Raw genomic sequence first — 24,320 nt, 5'->3', positions numbered from 1 at the left:
GCAAACAAAAAGAGGTTTAAGTGGTCAGTCCTGCGGTTCAAAGTGGAACAGGCTGAAGAGCATAGCCTGTGTTTAAATCCGCAGGGCTGCTAAGGGTCATACAGTATTAAAATGAGTGGGTAGTCATGGGTGGACTTTTAGATTTGGTTACAAAATTGTCCAGAATCTCATATCAGAAAAGCAATAATCAGCCCTTAAACCTTTGTCTACCATGCATTTTGCGTAGGCTATACAGTGGAAAAAAATTATTAGCTACAAATGTTTCCCAAACTGAGTTTTGGGAACTAAACACTTAAAGCTAAAACACTTAAAATTAGCTAAAAATCTGTTTTACCTTATATACCGAAAAAACATTTTAAGCAGTCACAATTTTTATGTTTACAGTGTGATTGAAAGTTTTGTGAAACAAAGATTCAGTAAAACCTGGTTGTCTCTGGGATTTTCCAGACCATATGGTGATAAAGGCTGAGGTGTTTGGTTGATTAACCACAGTAATGAGTAGTGAATCTTTAGCCCCACGATGCCTTCTTCTCAAATAATGTATTCAAATCATAACCATTGTAAAGTATCACCAGGCACTTTAAGAAGGAATTCAAAAGAAGGCACACTACCCATGTCACTGTTGTTGTAATTGATAAACAGCATTACAGCATTTATTTGTATATATCTTTATCTGATCAATTTTTGTTACTATGGATTACATCATGCTTCTAAATGTCTGTAGTCATGTTTAAGACCAGAAAGGTTAAACCAGAACACAGCCACAAATAAAAATAAAAATGAGATGGTTGTAGGAACCTCTGCCACATTATTATTTTATCACAGCCTTTCACTCCATGCCTCATTTGAGAGAGTGACGATGGAACGCTTTCCAAGAGCAGGGCAGTATGTATCTCCTTCAAATGCATCCTTGGCTTTTCATCTGTACAAATTTTAAATTGAGTCATTGAAGATGATTGACTTTGGTGAAGTCATTTCTGTTTTATGAGTGAGGAAGCTCTTGGTAGATCAGACTCCGATGAAGTAATTTCTGTTTTGGGAGTGAGAAAGCATTTGTAGTTCAGACTTCGATTAAGCAATTTTTTTGTGAATGAGGAAGCATTTGTAGATCAGACTTTTCAATGCAACCTAAATGACTTGCAGTCTCATTGGCCCAGTGAACCATCAAGGCATGTGTAACTGTGGCTCTCGGGTTTGGATATGAGATGCTTCACAGTTCACATCTCAGGTTCCCTGGCATAAATTGCAGGTGGAATGGATTGGTTTGAGAGATGGCCTTTGACACCATTACATCCAAACAGACATGGAAAGAACCCGTGAGTCTAATCAATGTATGGTCAGTTAAAACTACACCAGATGTGTGTGTCTGTGTATTAAGTACACTACAGAAATGGGCACCCTGTGCAATATCATTAAAATGTCAAATGACTCAAAATTGCATCGCCTTGCAGTAATTGCATTATTTTCAAGATTAACCATTGCATTTTTTGCTCAGTTTAGATTTTCTTAAAAACTATTAGAAAAATACAGGCCCCACAGTGAAAGCTTATGACACAGCAAGAGTCAGTCCCAGTTTTCTTTACATGATGCTAGTATGGTACATGTCTTTTATTGTTTTCAATACTTTACATGTGCACCATTATATTTGATGGCATACCAGTCATCATAGGGCACCAGTGTTGCACGAATTTCTGGAGAGATGATCTGCCATTCTTCAGACACATGTCTGGAGAGATGGTCTGCCATTCATCAGACACATGTCTGGAGAGATGGTCTGCCATTCTTCAGACACATTTCTGGAGAGATGGTCTGCCATTCTTCAGACACATTTCTGGAGAGATGGTCTGCCATTCTTCAGACACATTTCCTATAGCTGCTCTTTCCCCCAAAGGTGTTCTACTGCATTCAAGACATTCAATATACTTGGCCAGGTCAGTTTTTCTTTTTTTCCTCTTTAGAAACTTTTGTGTGGTCTTGGCCGTGTGCTTTGGGTCATTAAACTACAATATTCTTCTGCCGGGCTTCTGGAGACTGGGAGACACCTTGTCAGCTAGTATTCTGGTATATCCACAGGCATTCATGGTGCCATCTAGAAATATCATCTTCCCAACACCTTCTCTTCTCATGCAGCCCTGTATCATTACACTCCCCACTCAGTGCTGCACTGTCAGGATTATGCATTCATTGTGGTCGTCTTGGCCATGTTCACAGCAAACATGCTGGACCTCATCTGAGACGAACAAATTTGCTTTAGTCTCATTCGACTGAAGAATCTGCTTCCAATGTTCAACAACATTTTTTTCATATTCTTTAACAAAGTTTAATCGTGCAGTTTTGTGCTGAAGAGCAAGTGAAGGTTTTTTCCTCTTAGATGTCATCCATAGAGGTCGACTTTACGCAGTTTCCTTCGTCAGAGCTGTCAGGGCCACTCCGATTTCCATTGATACCTCTTGCTTCTAAAGCACTCACCTGTCGGCTATGTGGTGCAAGTAGTGCACCCTTACCTGGAGGATGGACACTGTGTCTCTGGTTAGCAGTGCTGTGGCTTGTTCTTTACCTCCTGATTACTGCTGCAAATACATTTCCACTCATGTTTATTTGGTGGCTGATCTAACTACATTCTTTTTAATCTTTTTGAAGACTCACAGAGAGATGTTTAATTCCTCTGGCAGTTCTTTTATATGTGGACCAATAATAAAGACATACTGATAGAGGCCCAAAACAGAATGTTCTGGTGTTCACTGGTCTTTTTATACCTATGTTCATGCAATTAGGCTACTTGTAAATCACAGGTGTGGTCAATTTTGCCTGTGATCACAAGTGTGTTCATTTTTGTTGCACTAAGTTTTGGGGCCTGCATTTTCAATATAGTCTATTTATGTACAGTGTTTGATTTTGTTTTTGATTGTTCAGAAGAGAACATACTACTCTTGTCAACTTAGAAATAATGCCATTATTGAGAGGTAATACAGTTTTGACATTTAGGTGATATTGCACAGAAACTCTAAACATTTTCAGTGCTTTTGCAATATTGTATTTTATACAGTAATGCCAGTGAAGCATTTTGAGTTGACTTTATATTGCACAGGGGTGTACTCACTTCTGTGTATACTGTACATGCATGTGTGAGAGGTTTTGTGTGTGTGTGTGTGTGTGAGGCCTTCGACAGTGGTGAAAGTGTGATGGAAATTTGGGACATATATTACTGACTGTGCTGATAATACTAATGCAGGTCAAGCTGTCCTCTGATTCTCTCTCTCTCTCTCTCTCTCTCTCTCTCACACACACACTCACACACTCACTCTCACACACACACACACACACACACACACACACACACACACACACACACACACACACACACACACACACACACACACCTCTCACACATGCATGTACAGTATACACAGACGTGAGTACACCCCTGTGCAATATAAAGTCAACCACGCACACATAGGCAGTTTAGGCATTCCATACTGGGCACTTCTAGACATCCAGGACTTCACTTTCAGTTTTTAAGACAATCATTAAGGAAATATGAATGCTTATATTTTGCATGAATCAGAACATTTGACTATATTAGTTGCAGACAAAGAAACAGCATTTTGTGTGACCATAAGACTACATTCCAAAATGGAGCCCTCATCTCACAAACTTACAATGAAGTACATGACAGTTTATATTGTGGGAGGAATGGATGTAGATGAGAATGAGACAGATAGAGTGAGAGGGGAGAGAGAGAGAGAGAGATTTGACACACCCAGAGAGCTGTTTCGGAAACCACCTCAGAAACATATCTCACTTTTGCAGCATTCGATGCATGTTTATCTTCTCAAACATACGAGTGCCCCACACACCCTTAACGCTGGCTATCCATGCAGCCGTTCCCAGACCCGTCTTTGCCCTGCAGAAATCTCTCCCTCCCCATCCCTCTGTCGCACTGCTGTCTGCCCCCTCTAAAGACTGCGTGGCTGCTTGGCTCACTGCTAATGGAACTTGGGTGTGTTGCCTTGAGAGCAATGAGCAGAATTTCAGGATTTGCATTTCACTTTGTGGGAACTGCAGAGAGGAGGCAAGGAGGAGTTGCACCAGTGTTTAAAACCATATGTTTTTTAATTCACACAGAAACCCATTCTGTTTTAAGGATCTCCATGCCTGTGTATATGTGCATGTCTAAATATGTGTGAATAGGGCTAACACCTCTGTGTGTGTGTGTGTGTGTGTGTGTGTGTGTGTGTGTGTGTGTGTGTGTGTGTGTGTGTGTGTGTGTGTGTGTGTGTGTGTGTGTGCGTGTGTGTGTGTGTGTGTGTGTCTTTGTGGTATTATGTATCCTCAGAAAATTAGGATGTATTTATGCAACTTATTTGCTTACTCTGTTGTTCTCCATAGTGCATGTGTGTGTGTGTGTGTGTGTGTGTGTGTGTGTGTGTGTGTGCGCGCATGTATAGAAGAGCACTCATGTGTAACTGACTGTTCAGCCATATAGCACACAGAAGCAGCTCATTTATTTCACTCAATTTATCACTGCAAAGACAATAAGATACAGTAGATACAATATATAAATATATATGTGTATGTGTGGGTGTGCGCATGCTATATATATATATATATATATATATATATATATATATATATATATATATATATATATATATATATAGGGAGAGAGAGAGAGAGAGAGAGAACAAGTGAACGAGAGAGAGGGGCGGTGTCATGAATTCAATGGAGAATAACTTGGAGGTAGGAATTACTGTCAAGAGGAATGCTTGCATTAATTGGATGCTGAACTTATCCAGTGACAAGAGACACATCACAAAAACTGTGTGTGTGTGTGTGTGTGTGTGTGTGTGTGTGTGTGTGTGTGTGTGTGTGTGTGTGTGTGTGTGTGTGTGTGTGTGTGTGTGTGTGTGCATGTGTGTGTGTGGAGATATGTGCTAACTTGGGAAAATGCAAAGCACACAAGGTGATACTTTGATGAATGTTCTGCTATGAGTAGGTTTAGCATTAATGCCTTTGTGTGTGTGTGTGTGTGTGTCCACACATGCGTATGTGTGTGTGCAAAACAGTTGCTCTGAGACCGGAACTTACAATGAGCAGTAAAAATGAGACGATGAGTCTTATGGTTTCATGTTTATTACCTTTATTTGAGAGGGTTGGAGGAGAGGGGAGATGATTTATTATTAAAATCATCTCCCCTCTCCTCCAACCCTCTCAAAGCACGCATTCCAACAGACGTTGGGAGAGGAGTTAATTCCAGAAATGACGATGCAAAAATGAGGAGAAAAAACTGCAGAAACAAATAAAAAGGTGTGTTTGTTGTGTGTGTGAGCGATTTATTTAGTTAGTCATAGTCATTGAAACTTAAGTAGTCAAGGCAGTTTGCAGGAGGGCAAACAACTAGGACAGACAGACAGACACACACACACACACACACACACACACACACACACACACAATCAAATGAATATACACACATACAGAAAAACCAACACACAGATACCCTAAGATGTGACCTGACTCCCAATATAGCCTGCATAATAACCATTCAGAGAGAGAGAGAGCAAGAGAGAGAGAGAGTGAGAGAGAGCAAGAGAAAGAGTTATAACATGACAGAAATCAGAGAGAATTAAGCAGGCATTTCCATATCTTCATTCGTTTCCTTCTTCTCAGACCCCCAGGCTCCTTTCACTAGCCCTGGCTTCCCTGGACAATGTTTGCGTGAGAGAAAAGGAAGATGGAGAGAAGGTTGGACGTAAGAAGGATGGAGCGACACCACACATTCGACACTTGCCTGCGTTCGCCCGCTCAGCTCTGCCACCGAGCGCTCCTAATAAGAATGCTTTTAGGTTCGATAATTATGAGCTGCCCATATACAGAGCGGGGACTCTCAATTTACCACCACCTCATTCTCTCGCTTTCAGCTGGCTGCCTCGTGCCTCACCGGCAAAGCCTCACCGGCAATGCCTCGCCCCCTAATCTGATTCCGAGTCAGTCACCGTGACCCACGTTGCCCTGCCTCACCGGATTACTCTGCCGCTGCGGTCCCGTGCACTCACTCTGTCTTTCACACGAACCCGTCCGCCCTCCGACAGTGCCATTTTGAGGCTCCCATGGAGGTTCTGTCTGCTATCTGTCTGTCTGTTTGTCTGTCTCTCTCTCTGTGTCCACAGTTGTTAGGGGTGCTTGGAGCAAGATGGGTTCTGACGAGCTGTATGAAGGCGGAGAGGAGTACAAAAAGCCGCTTCAAGGGCGTCTCGGGGAGGCAGGCGTGGATACGGTGGAGAGGCGAGAGGGGGCCAGCCTCACTGAGGTCTCCGGGGAGGGAGACAGGGAGACAGACAGACTTAAACTGAGTCAGTGTGTGTGTGAGAGAGAGAGAGAGACTGAGAGAGATAAAATATAAAGATTACAGGTGAGAGGCACATGCATTTTTGAAGAGCACGCGGCGTTTCAGCTGACAGTGAGTCGTGAGGAGACGTGCTCTCATAATGTACGTGCAGCAGGCACGTGAGCGTCACACATACATCACATGCACCAAGGCGCTCTCACTCATCTCTGACGTGCACATTCAGCCTGAAGGGCTGTATATATCGCTGTCGTGTCTGCATGTGCGACTCAAGACCGCTGAGTGTAATTTGTGGCTGTGATGTGTGTGTGCGTAGGTGTGTGTGTTTAGCCCCCGCTGCTGGTGGCAGACAGGAGACAAAGGGAGAGAGGGGTGGGGTGGGGGGGAGGTTTGGAAGTGCCACTGCGCTCAGACTGATGCAGTCAGCCAGCTGAGCTCCACTAATCACTGGAGCCTGACACACACACACAAACATATACACACTGGAGCCTGATGCGCGTGCACACACACACACACACACACATACACACACACACACACATACACACACACACACACACACACACACACACACACACACACACACACACACACACACACATGCACGCTACACTAACCTTGGTCCAGTACTCCTCCAACCCCATGTCACTCCCACTCCCTTGCACAAACCGTAAAAAAACCCTTTATCCTTACACACACCCACATACACATCCTTATCTGAATTTCCCCAATCTCCTGTTTACTCTAACACCCTCCTTCCCCCACACACTGCTCTACCTCCTCTCTGTAAATGATGCGGTGACTGGAAATAAACAGGCAATTTAAGTGCTGGACACCTCACTGCTCCTTCTTCCTCCCACTGCCATACACACACACAAACACACACACACACACACACAACCACACACACACTCACCCTGCTGCTGCTGTCACACTCTGTCACACACAGGTTGAGGCACGGAACAAGGTCAAAGCACAGGGAGAGAGAAGGGAGGGCAGGAGAGAGAGAAAGAGAGAGAGAAAGGGAGAGGGGCTGTTTGCTGGACGAGCAGAAGACTATAAGGCTATGTAAAGTCCTGTGAGCTGGGTTCTGCTTATGCATAGCTGCAGATACTTGCCTTACAGCTTTGAGCCTTCCACACTGAACATGCTCACACACCCACACGTACATATCCACACTCACACACCCACATATCCACGCTTTGCGATCAATAAGGCAGGTGTGTGAAATCAAATTGTGATTTGAGCAGCCAAGCAAATGACAAAACAGCTCCAGTTGTCAGGCAGGTAGTCTGATGGCTTGTGCGTGTGTATATATGAGAGTGGTCTGTGTGTGTGTGTGTGTGTGTATGTGAATTATAGAGAGAGATAGAGACACTACGAACCCTTTCAAACTAGGATCTGAATTTAGAATGTGCATACTTTCCCCCAAGACAAATTCTAGTATACAAAGCACCCTGCTCAAGACTCAACAGTGGCAAAAAAGCTAAGCTAACTTAATCACCTCATCAACCTACCTTCATCCTTTCTCCCTGATCAGTCAGTGTGTTTGTGCACGTGTATGTGTGATTGGCCAGATCCGCCTTTTACAGTCAGTCTTGGTCTCAAGACATGAATATGAAATGGTTGCAGACGCTGTGTGTGCATTTGTGTGTGCACGCATGTATGTGTGTGTGTGTGTGTGTGCGCGCTGGACATGAATAATGAAAAGAATCTAATGATTTAATGGGCATGCATGTTGACACATCCCACAGGCCTTAGGCCACTTGAGCCACTGTTCAGCTATGTATAACACTAGCATTCCTGTGAAAGAGGTAAGAGAGACAGAGAGAGAGAGACAGAGAGAGTGAGAGAATTTGACATGGTTCTGTGGCTCCAGGACTTGCATGCATCACGTCCCTTCATCCTTCTTCTCCTAATGTCTGCTATCTTCCATCACTGTCTTCTCCCTGGCCCTCTCCCACACCTCCATTATTAGGTAATGTTCCAGGCTTAGCTGCCCAGTCCGAGATCTGTTCACCCTCAGCACAGCCCCATACACCCCACCGCCCTCTCCCAGTCTCACTCTCTCCCTGTCCCACTCTCTCTCTCTCTCTCCCTTTATGACATCTGTCATGTCTTCTGCACCTTTGTTCCTCTTCCCCATTGTGTCTGCCCTCTGCTTCCTGTCTACCGTCTTTATTGTGTCTTTTCTTCTTCCACCTTCTCTCCACTCTTTGCCTTCAATCCTTTTTCTCACTGTCACTGCCCCGTGGTGACCCCAGCACAGAGCTTTAGAAGTGATATCACACCTTTCAGTGGTCATAAGAACTCTAAGGTGCATCTGCCCCCCACCTCACCCAATCACACAATGTAGAACAACGTCTCCACACCAACACAGCATCCCCAAAGCATCCTTTGTTTCATAGTAACACTACACCATCCCATAGAGCTCCCCCAGCATCTCTAGAATTTATCCCCAATGTGCCTCCAACATCCCCACAATGTCACACCAACACTTCCCCAAAGTCTCTACAATGTGCCTCTGATACACCTTCACCCCTCAATCTACCCCAATATTCAAGCAACATTTAGGCAACATCTGGCCTGTGCTGGTCCAATTAGTTCTTATCCTCCCCAAACAGCAGGAGCAACTGGACTGCATCCATCTCCATATGGCTGTCTTTGACTTATGGACCCCAGTTAAAAAGACCCCTTTTGTCTTTGACACTTAACAAAATTGAGTTTCACAAAATGCAGATTCAATTTGTGGGAAGCTGCTAATGCCTAAAGCGTGTGGGGGTGTGGTATTCAAAAGGTGGCACTGTAAAAGTATTTGAATGTCGCTAAACGTGGTTGCTGTCATGTACCGTATGACCTGAAGCTGGGCCGACCCAGCAAGCAAGAAAGATCCACGGAAGAAATAAGGATGATGGCTTCACCATTTGCTGAATTACACTGAGTGCTCCACAGCAGGCTGTGTTATAACCTAGATGGCCCACGTTGGCGACTTCACTCCGGGTATTACATGTTTCGGAAGGTGGTTCATTATTTCGGGTGTTCTGGCTTTGAAAGGCTCTCGTCTCCACGGCTGGAGCCGGCGAGAGGTGTTTGCGTTGAGTTCAGGTCCCGCACCAAGCGGCTGATTGGCTCCTTGAATAAAGCAACAAGGACAAGGTCTATTTACATATAGTAAACAACTTAATTATATGGGGAAATAGAAACAATAATTGCGTGTGCACTTGGTGCTGCTCCTACCACATCCGATGCCTGCGGCGGTGGTTTGCCGTTCTGCTTGTTATTATTTTTATTCTTTTGCTTTTCTTGGCTAAAGGAGAGTAAACTGTGGATTGGCCTGCAAAAATGCAGCCGCATGATTCCAAATTACAATGCTTTTCTATGAAAGAAATATGAGAACTGTAGCAGCAAAAAAATAAACAGACTTGAGACATGGTTGTAATTTCCTATGATCAAGATGCTTTCATCATAATTTGGTTGTGGTTGAAAGCAGATTCACTTACACTAACAGCGTTATCACAATGCCATGTGAAATGAGATGGACAACAATTACACAAATGCACAATTCTTTTGCTGAGCTGTGTGAATCCTGCAGGCTGAATGTCCTCTTATTCCCCAGTGCAGCAGAGCTGTTCCAGAATTTGTCCCAAATAAGCACAATTTAATGAGTGACGTCAGCTGGCCAGTAGCGTATTAGGCTGTGTTCTTGGCACGTTATGTGTGTGTGTGTGTGTGTGTGTGTGTGTGTGTGTGTGTGAGGGGACTCATACTTGCTCTCTGCACTGGCTCGCCATGTGAACTCTGCTAAGTAAAGCTCTGGCTCACTGACTGCGTGAATCTTATTTTGCATGCACATAGCCCAAAGCTGGTAGAGAACAGCAACACATTCTTCACTCTGGCATGATAGCACATGCATGTTTGTGTTTGTGTATGTGTATGTGTGTGTGTGTGTGTGTGTGTGTGTGTGTGTGTGTGTTTGTGTGTGTGCATGTCACACCTCTCACCTGTATCGTGCTCTGTTTAATTTCATTTGACACCTCTCGGCTTGTCCGTCTCTCTGTCTGTCTCTCTATGTCTCTCTATCTGTCTCTCTCCATCTCACTATGCCTTTCTATTTTCTCCATTTGTTTCTCCGTCTCTGCAGCTCTGGAATTGTGAACGTGATCTGCCGATGTAATCCCGTTATGGCCGGGCCTCATGCTTTATCGCATTACGCTAAGCTTGTGTGGCAGGGTGCAGGGTTCCTAATGCAGACCGTTTGATAACAGCAGCCTGATTGGGGAGGTGGGGGAGGGGGTGGGGCTTGCGGGTACTCACTGATCGACACATTGATTGATTTGGCACAGCTCGAGAAACAGCACAGATGGGTGCTTAGATTGTCCTGGTGAGGGACCGACGGCAGCCACCCAGCAACCCATTCTGCTGTGTTCATCGCAACCAACATATTCTCCTCTGACGGGAGTTACTTCCATATGTCTCGAAATGGAATGCATGATGCTGGTGCTGTAATCATCACAAATTACAGGACACAATTTGAATAATACAATTCACTCCACATACTACTGCATCACGACCTAGGAATGGGGAAATCTCCCGGTGTGGTATGAGGAATGTGTGAAATTAGGCGTCTTCCCATTTCCCTGATTATTAATGAGTTTAAGAGAAAAATGTTCTCTCATTCACAAACTAACTCTGCATCTCGCTCAGCGGTCGAGTGATTAAGTAGAACCGTGTGTGTGTATGTATATGTGTGTGTCTGCATGCGCATGTGTGTTAATGTGAAATCTGTCACTGCCTGAAGTGGATCCCTGCAACCCCAGCATATGCTAATCATATCAAGATAGCTTATCATTAATTAGTGGCAATAGCTAAAAATAGCATCAGCAGGGGAAACTGGGGAGAGGAGGGGCAAAGGGCTACCGGCCGTCTCACGCCCAGCTGAACCTCGTCTGTGGAGAGGAGGGGCTACCGGCCGTCTCACGCCCAGCTGAACCTCGTCTGTGGAGAGGAGGGGCTACCGGCCGTCTCACGCCCAGCTGAACCTCGTCTGTGGAGAGGAGGGGCTACCCGGCCGGCTCACGCCCAGCTGAACCTCGTCTGCTCTCTTCTCTGTTTGTCCCACTCATTTGTCTGAGGCTTGTTTGCACACAGTTCCCTGCACTGACGCCGGCCTCATCAAGAGCCAGTTTCCCAGCCAGAATCCTTGAATTAATTGCAATAAAACTGTTCTCAGATCATCTCAGCTTTGTCAGTCTTCTCAGCTTCTGTTTGACTTCTGTGCTCTAATCTGGTGTGGGTTTGTGTGTGTGAGTTATCCTCTTATCCTTTTTTGTGATGTAGTATTTAAAAGTGTATTGAGACTGAAGTTCAGGTTAGTCTGGGTTTCTATCAGAGGTGGGGATTAAAACAGCATCTAAAACTGTAATCTTGTCTGGTGTTCAAATGTGCATGTGTATGTAATCCTTTACCCACACCCAGCACCTGCAATGCAATGATCCAGCCTAGAGACTCTTTTTTTTTCTCTCTCTCTCTCTCTTTCTCTATCTCTGTCACATACACACACACACGCACACACACAAACACTCTTAAAACAACAGCACAGGAAGAATTGCTATGTTCTCACATAATTCAGGGTTAGAGGCAGCATTTATTTTTCAAAACATTTCAGTCTGTCACAGTGGAGATCAAATGATTTTTTTTTTTACAAATTTGACACGCAATTTGCAGTTTAATCTCATTTACGTGTTTTTCTCCTGAGACCAGATTGACTAATAGATTCGGCACGAACAACCACCCTGTACCCCTAAAGATTTACAACACACCTCTGCAGCAACCACATGGGTTTCAGCATTAGTGTTTAGTGTTCCTCGTGAAACACTAATCCACCAGGCTACTGGAAAGACAGTATAAAAACCATCAGACCATGAAAGACCATTATCTGTGTACTTAAGGGAATTGGTGTCATTTTAGTTGCAATGTTTTCTTTTGCATCTTGTACTTTTTTTGTAAACAAACGTTGATAAAGTGCTGAAAGATTCACAGATCCAGCGTCAGCTGCACGTGTTGAGCTGCACTACACCAAGGCCTTGAATCATAGATCCTGGGGACACTCTGATATTCCAGCCTGGCTTGGAAATTAAGAAATCAATTTTACATCAGTTCTGCATCACGTTGCATAATAGATTCTGCACGCACTGAAATGGGAAATCTGAAGGACTATCAAGTGGGTGGAAAAAGCAAAGAAATAAATTTGTTTAAAAAGTGCCAGAATAAACAAGTGCTGCGAACAAGTCGGGAACAAAGGCCAACTGGCCTTATGTCCAAGCCATGCAGGAAACGGAACCGGCTGTGCAATTTCACTACTTTATAATGGTCTCAGGGGACAGTCCAGACTGGATTATAAAAAAACAAACAAAAAAGCATTCTTTAAAGTGAAAGGTCTTAAAATCTCAGGGGGTAGATACTCAGCAAGAGTGTAGGCGGTCAAATGGGGGGGGGGCTTGTTAACGTGATCTGTGCGCTTGGGGTGGTCCTCATAGTGGAAGATGTTGAATTAATTAACACAACACTCAGAAGGCGAGCGGAGGTCGGAATCTTTAGGCTTATGGCCCAAGCACTGCCACCGTCTGAAGGTTTGCATTGGTCTGCATAGTCTGCACATGTGTGAGTGTGTGTGTGTGTGTGTGTGTGTGTGTGTTATTTAAGACCCCGACAGCTATATCGTTTCACAGTTTTACATTCAAATCTGATGTTACAATCCGCTTCCCCAACATGTCAAAGCATTGCCTGCTGATGCTAGGATCTGCTTTGCTTCATTGGCCAAGGTAAAAAGGTGTGTGTGTGTGTGTGTGTGTGCTTTTGTGAATGAATGAATGAATGAATGTTCAATTTATATAGCGCCTTTCCAGATTCCCAAGGCGCTTTACAATTTAACACAGGTACAAGTCACAGACAATCAATCACACACACACCGGCGAGAAGCGGCAGCCAATTGCGCACAGCGTACTCTCTACCGGAAGCCACAGCCCCCTGGGGGACTGAATGGGGTGCAGGAAGGGGAGAGAGGACAGACCCTAGTGGCAAAGCACCATCCACCACTGGGCATACAAGCACACACACGCACGCACACAGACACAGACACTACTTTTTATTGAACATAGAGACACAGACACACACTCAGGGAGAATTTTTTATTTATTTATTTATTTTTGTTGACTGCCAATTTACCTAACCTCCATGTTTTTGGACTGTGGGAGGAAACCGGAGATCCCGGAGGAAACCCACGCAAACACAGGGAGAACATGGAAACTCCACTCAGATAGGGACTTGAACCCAAGACCCCAGTGCTGAGAGGCAAACGTGCTAACCACCAAGCCACCGTGTTACCGTGTTTTGTGCTTCTGCATAGCTCTAGTGATGCATCAGAGATTACTATTATGTTGTAATAACCTTGTAACATTAATGTAACGGCTATGTAGTAAATGCTAATATACACTCACAGGCCACTTTATTAGGTATACCTTGCTAATACCAGGTTGGACCCCTTTTAACCTTCAGAACTGCTTTAATCCTTTGTGTCATAGATTCAACAAGATACTGGAAACATTCCTCAGAGAGTCTGGTCCATATTGACATGATAGCATCACACAGTTGCTGCAGATTTGTCATCTGCACATCCATGATGCGAATCTCCACCACATCCCAAAGGTGCTCTATTGGATTGAGATCTCGTGACTGTGGAGGCCATTTGAGTACAGTGAACTCATTCTCATGTTCAAGAAACCAGTCTGAGATCCTGCTTTATGACATGGTGCGTTATCTTGCTGGAAGTAGACATCAGAAGATAGGTACACTGCGATCATAAAGGGATGGACATGGTCAGCAACAATACTCAGGTAGGCTGTGTCGTTGACACGATGCTACTAACTTGGGCCCAAAGTGTGTCAGTAAAATATCCCCCATACCATTGCACCACCATCACCAGCCTGAACCATTGATACAAGGCAGGATGGATCCATGCTTTCATGTTATTGACGCCAAATTCTGACCCTACCATCTGAATGTCGCAGCAGAAATCAAGACTCATCAAAGTAGGCAATGATCAAACCAGGCCGCTTTTGTTTTTTACAAACTTCTATTTTGGTGAGCCTGTGCAAATTGTAGCTTCAGTTTCCTGTTCTTAGCTGACAGGAGTGACACCTGGTGTGGTCTTATGCTGCTGTAGCCCATTCGCCACAAGGTTCCATGTGTTATGCGTTCAGAGATGCTCTTCTGCATGCCTCTGTTGTAACGACTGGTTATTTGAGTTACTGTTGCTGTTCTATCAGCTCGAACCAGTTATTTTCGCCCACAGCACTGCCGCTCACTGGATAATATCTCTTTTTCAGACCAACCCTAGAGATGGTTGTGCATGATAATCCCAATAAATCAGCAATTTCTGAAATACTCAGACCAGCCCATCTGGCACCATCAGCCATGCCATGTTCAAAGTCACTTAAATCACCTTTCTTCTCCATTCTGATGCTTGTTTGAACCGCAGCAGATTGTCTTGGCCATGTCTACATGCCTAATTGCATAGAGTTACTGCCATGTAATTGTCTGATTCAACATTTGCGTTAATGAGCAGTTGGACAGGTGTACCTAATAAAGTGGCCGGTGAGTGTATATTTGATAAAAACATAACATTATATTCTTCCTCTTTTATTATTATTATTATTAATAATAATAACAACAATAATAATAATAATAATAATAATAATTATTATTATTATTATTATTATTATTATCATATTATATTATAGTATTTTATTTGGTATGTAGTGCTTCACTATTATGTAGTTACTACATAATACTACATAATTCTGCATCTTGTTCATCATATGTGTGTGTGTGTGTGTGTGTGTGTGTGTGTGTGTGTGTGTGTGTGTGTGTGTGTGTGTGTGTGTGTGTGTGTGTGTGCCCTGTCAGTGTGCGGCCATCTTTCTCGTTTCCATGCACTGGTTAAAATCCTTCCTGCACTGGCAGTGGTCACTGTGCCCTACTGACTGCCAGCTGTCACATAGAGAGAGAGAAAGAAAGAGAGAGAGGGACAGAAAGAGAAAGAGAGCAAAAAAACAGAATGGAAGGGAGGATGGGAGCGGAAGAGAAAAAGAAGGAGGAGGAGGTGGGGAAGGGAGTCAGAGTGAGGACAGGCGCCCTCAGGCTCAGCGTCTCTCTCCTGTCTTTTCTCCCCGATGACACAAGCAACATGGCTGCCCGACAGGGACTGACAAAGAGAGAGATGGAGGGAGAGAGACGGCCATCAGCTTTTGCATAATCGCAGAGAAAATTAGGGAGAGGTGGTGGTGGGAGGGGTGGGGAGCACTGGCTAAACTAGTTGAGAGGCTAAGAATTGAGATTTATTTCTTTTTACAGTGTTCTTAATATTAACTGAACATGGAGACTTATCTCTATTCATTTTCTTTTTTGTAAAAAGTCTAAAAAGTTTCAGACTTCCTTCTACACAGCAGTTCATTGGTATAGACAGACAGCAGAAAATGCTTCTTTTTGGCTCTTTTTAATTCTGTTCCTCATCTGTTCCTTTGAAGAATAGTGAGAAATAAGAATCCTCGGTTTGGCTCTATGTTTCTCTCTGTCCAGCCATATAAGTTTAGTCTGTTTTCATTTTTCTGTTTCCTTTATTTTGTATATTCAGTGTGGTTTAGCTTTGCTGCATAGTACTTTCACAACAATCTACTGACCAGAAACCTCCCACTTGAGAGGGAGATGAAGAGGAGGCCGGATGGGCGAGTGAGAGGTAAACTGAAGTTGAAGAACAGAATAGATGAAAGGTGGGAGGCCAACAAATCTAACTGGTGAAAATTAGCTTGTGTCCTGTATATTTCCAGATCTGTCCAGCTGCTGTTAACTTTCAGAGGCACGCTGTGATGTGAGGTAATTAGGCCCACATGATTGCATCGCTGTCTTTACAGAGACTGACCCTTAGTCTTCACGCATCAGCCATTCAGAGCGCTTCCCACTATAATTAGGATGCTGGAGAAAGGACAAGCATCTACTATTTAAACACTGTCCTCAGTTCTTTATCTGCAGTTTGCCTGACAATGGATACAAGTGAATAGCAGTAAGGTGTGAGTTTGGGGAGGAGGGGGGGGGTGCAGTACATGTGGGTTCACACACAGTATGTCTATAATAACCCATATGATGTGTCACACAAAATGTGTAATAACATATGGCATCCATAATATTTAAATAACATTACACAGAGACAACCTTTTCTTCATGAAAGGAATTATAGTTTTTTACGTCTGTTAAATCACATTTTCCGATATCGTTTCTCCATCTCTGAGAACCATTATTATTATATTATTTTTGTCAAAAGAACTCTAAACCTGATTTAAAACTCTAAATTTAATCTAAAAAACTGATTCATCACAATGCATTTATTCACTCAGAAACAGTAACTTTGCTCATACTGAAACATTCCCTTCAAAAAATATATATATATCAAATGTCACTATTGACTATACACTAGTTCAATCAGGTAAAAATACTGTTATCAAATATGATAAAGAATTGATGAAATTTGCACAAGGGTAAAAAAACAAACATGCATTGAGGAAATCAATATAACACTGAATACAGGTGGATCACTGCAGTAGAATAAACATGCACCCAAATTGTAAACTCTTATTTATGGAGAAACAAATTAGATATTGTGTCAGAAAAACTCATCTAACACAAGTCCCAGAGAGAAAAAAATATTTATTATACCATAGTACTTTATTTTGGAGTTTGGGCATGTCAAAGAACCTTGTCCAACTTACATGCTATATCTTTCACAATATGGGAAATAGGTGGACAGAGTACAGTTGTTTAACTCCAGAGGGAGCTTGAGTGCATCTTTATATAAAGTGGACAAGTCTCTAGAATTGTACAGTGAGCCTTCTTCTAAAAGGTATTTTCTCAGTTGTTGTTTTGATGATGATGTTGGAGAGCACTGTCTACCAAACTGGTTCAAAATGTGCCATAATATTCTCATCTGTTGAGATTTGATAAGAGTAAAAGCCATAGATTGTTGTTAGCTTGGTTATCATCAAACCATTCCGTGAGCACTTGTGCCATGTGGCTGGGGGCAGTGTCTGTTAGAGACCACGCCCATCAGGATATCAATGTTTTATCATTGCATCAAGGTGATAAGTCTGAATAACTATGCACTGATGGTTCATTCAAATTGGACCCAAACCATGATGCCCTCAAGAGATCAAGCATTCAAGCCAAGAGGTCAAACATATTACACTGAAACACAAATGTGTAATAAATGTGTAATAAATGTGTATATAACATCTGCATATATATATATATATATATATATATATATATATATATATATATATATATATATATATATATATATATAAATGCAGATGTCAGTCTAGTTACCGTTTCTACTGAAACACTAGTCAGCTAAATAGTTTTATGACAGAAGCTTCTGCCCCAGTAATGAGCTCTCTTTCAAAGTCACTGGGATCTTTTCCTCTTTCTATCTTGATTCAATATCAAGGTCAGCTGGGCCAGCTCAGCATTTTTACAGTTTTCTCAATTGCTTACACATGTTTTAGACAAGAGTATCACTGTTCTAAAATGCCTGAAAGCAATGCTCAAACCACATGTTTTGTGGATCCTTATATATTGGAATCAAAATGACTTCAAAACCATGAATATACCTCTCCAAATGAAACAAACCGTATTATTTCACACCAGTAAATTGAAAACACAATTATCACAATATATATGCTGTGATCCGTGATCATCCAAAGATTCCACACAATGAGCAGAAAATGTGTCATTATTTAATGAATGCTTTATGGATTTTTTGTTAATTCTTTATATTTCAGACAATGTTGGAATTGGTCATGCTGTGCATGGTTATTAACTAAATATGTCTAATTTATAGTTCGAGGGGTGACTACACACTTACTGTGATGAAGAACACAGTGGTAATATGTACAGCAGGTGGAGACAATAAACTGCTTGTGTGCACAGGTATGTGCAAACACAGCTGCCCCCATGCTGAGTTGTTACAGTGCTTTACAGTGCAGTGCAGTAAACGAATGGAAAACCATCTGATAAATTGGTGCTCTCTGATCAGAGTCCTGCAATGGACATCATCACTCTGTAACCAGCTTGAACTGCAAACCCACAACAGCATGCATTTACTTATGTGAAGTATAACTTTATAAGACTGTATACTGATACTGATATAGATTTGGCACTGGAAATAATGGTAAATGTCATACAAATATAGTAACAATGTTATATTACCTAACGTCCAAACAATATAACAGAGTCCTGTTATTGGAAGTACTTTCATTTCCAAAGCTCACATTGTAGAGGCCACTGTAAACAGCCTCTAGCGCAGACAATGATCATGACTCTCATACTCAAATCATGGTTGATGACATTTTTGGCTATTGTAGACTGAGTTTCAGCTGAACCCTCCTCCTCTTCCTAACTTGCCCTCTCCTTATCCTCTTGCACTTGGTCTCCCACCTTTTCTCCCTCTACAGCTGTTAGTTCCACATGCCTCTCACAGTGGCTATGGTTACTTTCTGTTAATGTAAGTTGCCATTTATAGTAATGTGTGTGTTTATATCCAGTAGTGTCATTTTAAGTTTACTGGATGAAGGCCTATGTGGCAACTCTAAGTATCTTTATACATACATAACACACCATTGGCTTTTTGCATTATTTTGAACAAAAGACATGCCATTTTCATTTAATTTGTCTAATGGCCTTGCACTAACACAAGCTAAAAGCTCTTTAGTATTTGTACTGGTAAGTTCTGTCATTAATTCCCAAATTTATGCATATTCCATCTTAATCTAACCAAAATAAGGCATCAAAATGTCTCCTAAATGTTTTTGCTTAAACACTGAGAATTGTGTGCAGTGTTGTGTGAAAAGTGCCTAATGGTGTGCAATGAAAGTAGGCTAATTTCTAGTAATATTTTGAGCTACGCACCCTTGACACAAGCCAAAGAAACCTGACCGTCAAAAACTGACTGAAAATCGTGCACCAGTGTTCAATAACAACATGTAAGCAATCAGAAAAAAAAAAGGTAAACACAAGGCTGTATTGACTGAATCGTACAGTACACCTGTCCAAAGGTACCTGCATTCAACCTGCTTCTACACCCATTTACTCATGTTTTTCCTTTAATTTGTTCAAACGTAATGAATGTTTTCTCATTGACTGAATGAACTATGTGTTAAGAATGATTAAGCTTGTTAGTGTTTTAAACCATGACATCTTTGAGCTGTGTTTCATCATGATGACTGGAGTTTCATTTTTGAATGGCAGCTTACTGCCTGAAAATATAAGTTTAAATGTGCTTTGTGACAAAAGCTGTGCTTATAGTTATGCAAAGAGATTGGAGTTTTTATCATTTGATAAAAAAATTCCAAAAGAGTTTCCCTTTGTGTATTTGAAGAGAACATTTATTGATTTTGTTCACGGTACTACAATTTGTGTGTAAAAAAAAAAACCCCAAAACAAACAAACTAGTAAAGTCCCAGACCATCTTTTTGAGTGGACATAAATAATACACTCACACACATTAACAATTTACTCCCTGGCATATGTATATAAAAGCGAGAGACAGGCACTGCGCTGAGAGAGGGGGCGGGGCGTTTATCACGTGCACTCGTGTTGCATGTTTACAGCTAAGCCTGTGTCCCTTGGTGTTAGGGAAGCTGCAAACATGATGGAGTCTTGTGGAAAGAGAAGCGAGAGGGGGAGAGGGGGGAGAGGACATATCCTGACAGAACCGTCAGGGAAGTAGGCAAGGGGGGATCCATTAAAAAACCCATTCTTGAAAATATTCTAATTTAAAAAACTCCTATAATTGGTGGCATAGAAGCCCCAGTACCAAGCATTTGGATAGGAGCAGGTGTTCTTTCCAAACTTGACATAGCAGACACGTTCAATTAGTGACAAATGATGATTTAGTCATCTCCATTTTAATAAATATTCATAATGAAAATGTGACAAAACACTCCAGCTTGGACAACACCTGTTAAGGCTGTATGCTAAACAGAGAATACTAGAACCTCCTCCATATTGTTTTATTGCTACTTTGTATTTGCACAGAGGTCAGGAATGGGCTAAAACTGATGGTGTACTCGGTAGATTCTTTTTGATATCTTTTTGTAGCTCTCAAGACCCTTAAGACAATTACGGTGCTACCAATATAATTTAGCTCCTAAAAAAGTAATAATTTGTGCTGTCCTCATAATGCATGACATTTGCTGAGATTAATAGTAGCAACATAAGAAGGGTAAACGGTTGGTTACATTTGGTTAGACGTTATGCGCTAGACGTGTCATAACTCAGCCTTTATGAACACACACTTGAGTAAATGCGACTAGTTTAAACTTAATGTAGCTTGTATCAAGAGTGCTGAGAGCGGCCCAACCCACGCAGTCATCACACAATTGCCATTCTTAACAACGGAAAAACTCAAGGCCATGGTAAGGCATTAGTCACTCAAAAGCTAAACGCTTATTATACCCCTCAGATGAGCACGTAAGGGAAGTAGTGTCTTTGTTTAACTTACAGCAACCTGCACGTGTAGCCCTCAGGTAGTGTCCTGCTCTGCCCACCTGGGACCGGGTGCAATGCAACAACGGAGACGACAAGGCTCGCAATTTTAGACTTAGCTCATGTCGATCTCGAAACGACCACGGCTTCGTCTCGAACACAATGTTCTCCACACCGCACAGCTTAGATAAGAACATAGAGGAAGGGAGGAAAGGCAGAGAACGCGCACTCAACCTGTTCGACGCACTGGTACGCAAGTATGAGCCGTGCATACGCGCTCATCACGTATCCGTTCAATAGACTATGCATTCGCAATAGTGAGCTAGGCGGAAAAAACGGAATAACGACTGAACTCGTACTGCATTTGACGGAACTGGCTTCATCTAACTGAAGTGAAGCTTCAGTCACACCCGCTTTAATAGAAGGAACATATGACTAAAGCTCAATAACCCGGACATTTACCTATGTAACTTATGTGCATATATCGAATCATTTTCTCTTTATTTTAGGGGGAGCGGTAATTGTAGTAATCCAACATGTAGTTTATATGTCAGCAAAAGCCCATAAACGAAAAAAAGTCGTGGCAGGTATTTTATATGCGATAGTTGTTCCCTCGTCATTAAATTCTGGGTGCGCTAAACACGGTGGTTGCATTATTCCGACCCTTCGCGTTTAAATAACGACGTGCACGATACAATAATCTTATCAGTGAAAGATATTTACATTATGTCGAAGGACAAATGTATTATGCAGTCTTACCTTTTCAGTATTGAGCTTTCCTGTGCCTTTCTCTCCTCTCAGCACTCTGCGCGCGCAGCAAATCGTCTGTTTTGTTGTTTTCCGCGCAATAAGTTCCACAGCTCGATGTCATTAATTTAGTGATACAGGATATGGTAGCCTTAACTGGATTGTAGTCCCAAATTAAGTCACCCGTCCAGTGTAGCCTCTCAGTCAGTCATCATCATTTCAGTCATGTTCCAGCCACTCTCTCTCTCTCTCTCTCTCTCTCTCTCTCTCTCTCTCTCTCTCTCTCTACCATAGGGCTTCCAATAGCCTATACTGGCTTTCTCTTGGCAAAAAAAAATGCACCACCGGCTGCAGAGCACTACAACAGCACACTAAATTAATAATAGGTATGTGGTCACAAACGTGAATATAACGGTTTTAGCTCTCCCTCACGAGACGGAATGCACAAATCCCGTGCGGAACAGAGCGCGCAGTATCATCTCAAAAGGTCTCAACCCGTCAGCCTTTGTGTTTAATGTTACACCGGCCCGGAAATTAAGGAAAAGCTCATTATAATAAGGTATAGCAATAATGGTACTTGCACGGGCCTTTATAGCTTTAACATAAAGATGTTACAGTGAAACTCCCGACACCCCCCTCCACACCTCTCTCTCTCTCGGTCCCAAACCGTTACGCGCTAAAAATGGGGAAACAGTGGGGAAGCGAGACATATCTCATCCCCATTCATTAGAACAGTACATCGCTATTTCTCTCATCATAATCGGTAAACAGAATGATTGCCCATAGGAACCGGCGGTTATTTTTCTCATTCATTTCATTCTCGGCCATCATGATGTCAATCGTCCGAACACCTCTCTGCTCTCTTGGCTATTACTCCTGCCACAGACAAATGGGTATCACAGACCATAAACTCATCTGCAATAATTAAATCTCGCATCGACCTCATTAACTCGGTTAATGTAAAAATTAAATATATACATGAAATTCTCCCAGATGATGCCCTGACAAAGGCATTCAGCAAGTCTAGAATAGAGAAAATCCTTTAAATATTACAATGAGTGAATGTTCCATCTTAAGACCACGAGTTTGAATGGACTTGACTTCTTATAACATGCACTAGCGCGTCGGACTTTCTAAAAAGCACTTATAGGTGACATCTAACTTATGTAAGTGTATAAAGGTATACTTAATACACGCATTTAGCATATCATATGAGGTCCATTACGCTGCAGCTAAGAGTCATATTGCCATTGATGACCTAGTCGTGCATTTGCCAAGGAAGAGTTGCGAAGCTGAACTATTGACAGCTCGCCTAAACCAAGCAACTGTCATAAGGCAAAAACCGAAACCAAGTCAGCTCTGGTTCTAACATATACAGTACCGCACCGCTGGATCCGTCACCGTGTCTTTAAACACGGCACGACCGACTGCGGGTCATAAATGTAATTAATGTACGCTTTATGTCTGCGTTCATGACCGCTGTACTCAAAGCACAGTGAGGCTTTATAATTACAGTCTTATCGACAGTAGGAGGTACTGACCAAAGGGCACAGACTGTCGGTACACAGAGATGAGCTGCTAAATAACCTCTTTATCATTTGCTGCTGGTGCGATGGGTAGGGCAGCAGAAAACTCGTGCGAAACCATTACCGCAATGCTAATCCTGATACCAGTACTCAAACGTCCCATTATATTAGTGCCAGTGCTTTTAGAATAGTAGATTCCACCAAGCGCTTTCATGGTGACAGTGCAGCTTTGGGTTTGAGTCTCTTGTGAATATGCTTCTGCAGTAATATGTGCGTGTGAGATAAATAGATGCTGCTAGAAGCCACATTAGCCTTTTCGATTTTATAGTCGTTCTACATTAACTTCTTTACATAATAAAATATCTTTACATTCACTGACCTTTTCATGGAGGAAAGGTATGCCTATTTGGAACACTCCTGTTATGAAAGTAACTAGTGTGTGTGTGTGTGTGTGTGTGTGTGCGTGCGTGCGTGTGTGCGTGTGTGTGTGTGTGTGACGGCATTCACGTTTGAGAATGATAAATGCCTTGTCATTTTCACCATTAGTGCATTTCCATTACGCTAGGCTTGTGCGACTGTCAGTGATGTATTGCCTGATGCTGAAGCAGACGCTGCATTGTATTGGATATTAGTTGCCCTTTTCACTGATCTGGGATCAGCTTTGCTGTTTCCTTTTCGTTGTGCTATGTCAGGCTCTTGTGATGGGAAAACAGGTCCCCAATCAGAACAGATGCCACAGAGAGGGCAATTTTCACCATTAGTGCATCACCAGTACACTCACCATATCAGTGATGTACGGTTGGCTTGTGAGATGAAGGCCACATTGTATTCCCTGCAGAGAGACACACTTAATATTATTCCTGCATAAAAGCCCATCGGGTTGTAAGTGGGGGGTGTAAACTAGGTTTACTCCCAAAGCTCATGAATGATTTAGTACAGGTACTTAATATGTCACATGCACATAACCACAACAAATAACAGGTCCATTGAGAAGAATTCAGTATGTAAGTATGCTGTTGTATTTGTTAGCATGTGTTTCTCACTCATTCTCCATCCATACACTCACCAGCCACTTTGTTAGAAGCACCTGCTCTCACCGGCCACTT

The 24,320-nt window shown here is 42.5% G+C and overlaps 1 protein-coding gene across 1 annotated transcript in view; it reads right to left on the bottom strand.

Moving 5' to 3' along the window:
* Positions 1 to 21,916, bottom strand: part of flrt1a (fibronectin leucine rich transmembrane protein 1a) — a 40,495-nt gene extending 18,579 nt beyond the window's left edge. The window contains exon 1 of the mRNA XM_077011944.1: positions 21,701 to 21,916. The gene's annotated coding sequence lies outside the window, so the exon portion shown is untranslated. The remainder of the gene's footprint in view (positions 1 to 21,700) is intronic.
* Positions 21,917 to 24,320: the final 2,404 nt, after the last annotated feature.

Source organism: Brachyhypopomus gauderio, chromosome 7, assembly GCF_052324685.1.
Source record: "Brachyhypopomus gauderio isolate BG-103 chromosome 7, BGAUD_0.2, whole genome shotgun sequence".
In the NCBI taxonomy this organism is placed as follows: domain Eukaryota; kingdom Metazoa; phylum Chordata; class Actinopteri; order Gymnotiformes; family Hypopomidae; genus Brachyhypopomus; species Brachyhypopomus gauderio.
This window is presented reverse-complemented; position numbering and strand designations above follow the sequence as displayed.